The following is a 6442-nucleotide window of genomic DNA, read 5'->3' as shown; positions in this document are numbered from 1 at the left end:
GACATGGGTGGGTTGTTGGCCAATGAGGGACGTGCAGATAGGAGCACTCGTGAACACCAGAGAACTTCATTCACTTAGCCTGCTGCGACTGGTCCCTCTCAGACATGAATGATGAAACACTGTTTAAGTCGTCTGGCTGGCTGTATGGACATGAATGGTGAAACACTGTCCTCTGTCTGGCTATAGCACTGTAAATAAGGTTTGTTTTAAGAACCCCAGGACGTATTGCGGTTGGACATTTCATCAGGGCTAATGCTGTGTGGCTGTTTGGATCAATGAGGCTCCAGCCTGGGTGGTCATTGATCATGTTGACCTTAAAATAAACTTTGACCCAAACCATACGGATTCTGATATTGTTTTTTTAGTATATATTATAATAATATAATATCATATAGTAGTGGAGTAGAAAATTAGAGATTTTGTTCGTGTGTGTGGACGAGTTCTGGTGTGTGTGTGTGTGTGGACGGGATGTGGTGTGTGTGTGTGTGTGTGTGTGTGTGTGTGTGTGTGTGTGTGTGTGTGTGTGTGTGTGTGTGTGTGTGTGTGTGTGTGTGTGTGGACTGGTTGTGGTGTGTGTTTGTGGTGTGTGTGTGTGCGTGTGTGTTTCTGGATGGCTTCTGGTGGGTGTGTGTGTGTTTGTGCGTGAGTATGTGTGTGTGTGTGTGTGTGTGTGTGTGTGTGTGCGTGTGTGTGTGGACGGTTCTAGTGCGTGTGTGTGTGTGTGTTTGTTTCTGTTTGTGTGACTGAGTGTGTGTGTGTGAAGGGGTTCTGTTGTTCCATCAGTAGTACTGTGACAGAAGCACAAGTCCCTGACCTGCACTTGGCCTTGTGTGCTGATCGTTTTATTTTATTACATATTTTCACATTTTCTGAATCAAAGAGCAAACATTGTGAGAATTTAGTGGACTTGTCCTTCACTTCCGCGGGATGGCAGGAGTGTGTGTGGAAAATGGCATTTGAAATGCAGGTAGGGTGATCACATAAGCTCACTCTATTACTGACCATCCACATCAGTGACCTTTATCATCCCCTATACCTCTCCGTTGACCTCTGGTCCTGCCCTGTGCAGACTTCACTTCCTGCCTCATGTGTTTCCTGCCCTGTGATTCCCCAGCCCCCCCCCTGGTTAGCTCCCCCTGTTCCTCTATATCCTCCCTCCTAGTGTAGTATGTGTGTTCCCTCTTTGGCCAGCTCTTCTCTGTACCGGTGTCAAGCACTCCAGCTGATTCTTCTCCAGCTTAGTTTTCACGGTTTTGGATCGCTGCTAGGTTTTCAATGAATCCGTCTTTGTCTCGTCCTTAAGGCCTTTGTCAGCCTGATCAGCCTGATCCCCCCCGATCCCCCCCCTGATCCTGACTGCCCAGATAATCAAACGTAGTCAAGTAAAGACACTTGTTTTCTATCACGAATCTTCCTCTGAGTCGTGCATTTTGTGTTCTTACCGGTGTTAGCCTGTGCCATACCACTTCCATCAACCCTAATACTAAGGGCTTACCTTAAGGGTATTAACCCTTAGGGGCTGATGGGTTAGATGTTCACTTTTTGTTCACTTTTACCTTATTCCGAAATTAATTAGAAACATTCCCGACAGACCGCTGGAACACACAGGGAACAATCCCCAGGCTGGCTGAAGCTGAAGGCTGAATTACCATAAATAAAAGGGGTTTTACTGGGTAAAATATTTGATCACAAACCAATATATACACAGGCCCTGCATTTGTTATCACTGAATAGCATCATGCTTATTTGTTTTAAAGAGCAAATCCCGTTTTTAATGCAATGATGTTTTCACTTCTTTTGGTTCACTGCTCGGTTCTTTTTACCAACTCAAAGTGAGTTGATAGAAACCTTTTGTTTTTGTCTCCATCTGTTCACCGTGCAGACTTGTTCCGTTCTGTTAAATGTTCACACACCTGTTCAATGTAGGCGTGTGTCAAGCCCTGGGTTATTCTAGATATTGACTGATGACTGGAAACTACTCATTCAGCTTTACATCATACATCCGAATGACAAAAATCAAAGCTTTGAGTGGAAACGTTTAGAAGCCATTCAATATAAAAGTGGATGGCCCTGGATGTTGTTGTCAGAGTGATGCATCCTGAAGTTTGCATGTCCACAGGTAGGGGACTTTGTAGGGACGTTGTCCCCTGCAGAGTTAATTTGTTTTGGACCATGATATGCTCCCAGGTGGCTGGCTGGTGTCGTGGCATCGCTCCGGGGGTGTGACGCTGTAATGACTGCTATCAGCGAGCAGTGTGGGCGGACTCTCAACCACTCTTTCACTCCTGTGACACAGAGATCTGTAACCGTGAACTCTGCTCAGAAAAATAGACCCCGATCTGACTAAGCGAATATCACAACTCAACAACGTGTCTGCTGAATCTACTTCTCCTGATGTGTTTAAAGTCTCACTCTACAGTCTGAATGAGCAGTCTGCTGAGCACATCGGGAACCCGTTGTCCAGATTTAGGTGTGCTGTTATCAATATGGAGACAAGGCAAGGCCATTGAGGCCTACTGTCTCAGTCCTCCTCTACTCATCAGCCAGATGAAAACCCGGAGGAAACTAGAAGCCTAATACATCCAATAACAGTTCAGAGAGCTCTATACATCAATCTCCTTGTCAGAAAGAACCAGATTCCTCGGCTGTTAACCCGTTCTTTGCCTCCTTTTTGCTCCTCAGGTCAGCAAAAATAGTGTAGGAAAAACCTAGAGAAAGTAATTCAGTTGAAAACGTAATCCAGTAGCCTTGGGTAGCCCATGTGACGAATCCAGAGGCTGGGAGCACTCTAACAAATTTCTTGGTTAAAACATTTCTGACCATGAAAAACAAAGAGGAAATAGAGGAATAAAGACACCATCCATTCATTCCTCTTTCTAATTTTCGGTTCAGTACAGAATCTTAAAAACATGATATAAATATTCAAAACCTTCCCTTGTGAATGAGTGTCTCTTTGTCTGTTTCACCTTCAGCTACTTTGAATAGTTTAAGATTCGTTCTAAAAAAATCCTTGCAGAAGTGAGGATGCACACTTTAAACTTGAACTAATCGGAAATTAACTTGTTCACAAATCTTATAAGCATCCTGTCAACAGAAACATCTTATTAGGTGAGTGCTGCATGCAGCACTCACCTATTGTTTTTCAGATTTTTTAAATATATTATACTTTTTAAGATATTAAAATACAATTTTGTACAATCAAAGTCAATGGGAGGATGGCGGAGCCGTCTGCCCATTCTCTGACACTTATTACTTCAGACTTCATAACTTGGTCAATATTTTATCATTAACCTTCGTTCAAAGGTTAAACAAATCAACACACTTGTATCTTCAATAATCAGAAAAAACAGAATTTCGATTACCTTTATACTTTTTTCAAAATCACAGTTTAAGTTCCATGTCGGCTTGTTTTCAGTTGGTCTCATTGATTTACGCTGAGGTTAGAGCGCGAGGACGTGCAGGCAGTGATGCCAGATTGGGCAGTTTTTCTCGCTCAATTGGATTACTTTTTACGATGTTCAGGCAGCGTGGCCGGATTGGGCTATTTTCCCGCCCAATTAGACTACTTTTAATAACGTTTGGCTGGAAAATTAGCATTAGGTGAGTGCATACAATTTCGGCTGGTTGAAAAAAAAATGGCGGGATTATTACAATTCTTTCTACAAACACCAATCAATACCATACCTTTCATAAGGCATATCGTTTGTGCAACTAGTACCAATATTACTTCAGCTGCTACTACTACTTCAGCGACTTCTACTACTACTCCAGCTACTACTACTACTACTACTACTACTACTACTACTACTACTATCTTCCAGCTTTGGCAGTATTACAGTTTAGCTTCCAGCTTAATGTATTTCAGCACTTTGCTTCCTCAGATAATGCAATTCAGCGTCTGTCAGTTTTTTCGATTTCAGCTTCCAGTTTTTTCAGCAGTGCAATAGCAATGCTTTGTGCTCTTCATTCAGCTGCCCCCTTTATTTGTTTCCAACCATTTACATTTTTGTTAAATGGTGTGCACATTTACATTGTTTACTCCATTTAGACTTTTGAACTCTTTTCAAATCCCTTCACTTGATTTAAGCCATTTAACGTTTATTTATGTCTTAATCTATGTTGTATGCTTTATTAAAACATATTTTCAACCTCACTTTGTACTACAGCACTCACTGCATTTTCTGCCGGAAATGCATTTTCTAGTTCAAAATATCGCGCAGGGGGACTTAGAAGATGTCCCTTGTCAATGAACGCAATCAAGCTAATAATGCATTCTGCTAGCGTCACGACAACGCCGTGCTCTAAGAATTCCGCAGCTCGCTCACGTTGTGTTGAACTGAATTCTGAACGCTCTGTTCCCAAAACTCATCACAATCTAGCTTACTCTAGCTTTAGGTGTTAGGTCTTTCTCAGTGTACTGCCCTGAAAAAACAGATGAAATGTCCAAAGGAATGAAGACACAAACTAAGCATTATTCTTCCTAATCTCCTCTGGGGAGCGGACAGCTCCCTCACCTCCGGAACCTGAACTCCTTCTCCTCTGTGGAGCGGGCAGCTCCCTCACATCAAGAACCTGAACTCCTTCGCGCTCCTCTTCCTAAAGATCAACGGCTTCTTTACACGTGGGAAATTAACTCAAGCTTCAATACAAATTATTCTGAAAAGGAAAAAAGATCCCCTGCTGTGCAACTCTTATCGTCCCGTCTCCCTTCTGTGTGTCTATTTTAAATTGTTATCTAAACTGCTTTCCTTGCACTTAGAATTGGTTCTCCCATCCATCATTTGCCCAGACCACAGATATCGTTTTGTTATGTCGGATGCGTTTATTATTACACTCCATCAGAAGCTCCATCCCCAAAGCAGGACCCCAACGCCGGGCAGAACTTCCAAAAGCAATTCAGCAAAACTTTCAATATTTTCAAAGGGTTTAGCGGCCCCCCCAGAGTCATCTCTAGGTCTCCTACAGCCACATCTCTCTTACAGCTACGTCTCCTGAAGCTACACACACACACACACACACACACACACACACACAAACACACACACACAGACACAGCACACACACACACACAGACACAGCACACACGCACACACACATATCACCTGATTCTTAAGAACACGGCTCTTCATCTCCACTGATTGTTATTCTTTATACCACGGTCTGGGGGAATACTCGATTCTGATTGGCTGCAGGGTGTGCATTAACTCCTGATAGACGGACACCTGCTAAGTAGTTCCAGTCAAATTGTCTGTTCAGCATTCAAAATGAGAGCTGATAAATTGTGAATGCATTAAATGCATTAAACTGTAATCAGAAAGCACGGTTATTCGCTATAGACCCCTATTCTCTTAAACACACACACACACACACACACACACACACACACACACACACACACACACACACACCACACCCACACCCACACACACACACACACACCAGAAATGCAGGGCAATACATTTGTACCTTTTACATTTCTGCATTTTTAGCAATGCATTGCGCTTTTCATTCAGCTGTCACTTTATTTGTTTCCAAGCATTTACTTTTTCTTAAATGGTGTGCATGTTTACATTGTTTACTCCATTTAGACTTTTGAACTTTTGTTCAAATCCTTTCACCTGATTTAAGTCATTTAACGTTTCTTTATGTCTTAATCTATGTGGCTTTATTAAAAAATATTTTCAACCACATCACTCACTGCATTTTCTGCAGGAAATGCATTTTGTAGTTTGTATTAGTATTTTATTTGGTTTGTTTTTTCTCTCTCCCTGTTTCTCTGTTTTTTGCATACTATGTCACGTTCTTTGAACCAACTTGTTTTCCTATATTGGTAAAGACATGTTCAGTGCCTGTCTCACTTTATAATTATAAGTTAAATTGTGCCTTCAATCTTGTTTACATGTACTGCACAAAGGAAAGTGCATTATTATTATTTTGGAACACTTGACATTACTACCTCAGAAGCACTGATTGCTTCTTTTTTTAATCTAATATAAACTGCCTTTCTAAAATGAATCTATCACAAACAAAAAATATCATCATTAGCACAACGCTAATGTGCTAACGTGCTAACGTGCACTGTATGATATTGACATGATGCTACCCAAATACATGCTCACTAATAAAAATAAAAGTAGTGTTTCAGAAACCTAAAAATGCTACGTGCTGTTAAGTGCTTTTGTGTCACAAGGGATCCTACCACTAAAGTGGCAGCAAAATACAGTGAAAACCCTCCCTTCAAAACCACTTGTTTACCTGGGACTAACCCTGAACGGGGCATGTCTTTAGGGGATGGTGGGGGCTTCGGTTCCTGACCAAATTAATCTAGCTAGTTGCTGGATCAAAAGAGCAAGCTAAGAGATTGATTGGACAGCCCCAAGGGGTCATGCACAGTACCTGTCGAATCTGACCTTTTGAGGAGATGGCATCCATGACACCGTCT

Source organism: Pollachius pollachius (assembly GCF_949987615.1).
Source record: "Pollachius pollachius genome assembly, chromosome: 13".
Taxonomy (NCBI): domain Eukaryota; kingdom Metazoa; phylum Chordata; class Actinopteri; order Gadiformes; family Gadidae; genus Pollachius; species Pollachius pollachius.
The sequence above is the reverse complement of the archived record's forward strand: the minus strand, read 5'-3'. Positions refer to the sequence as shown.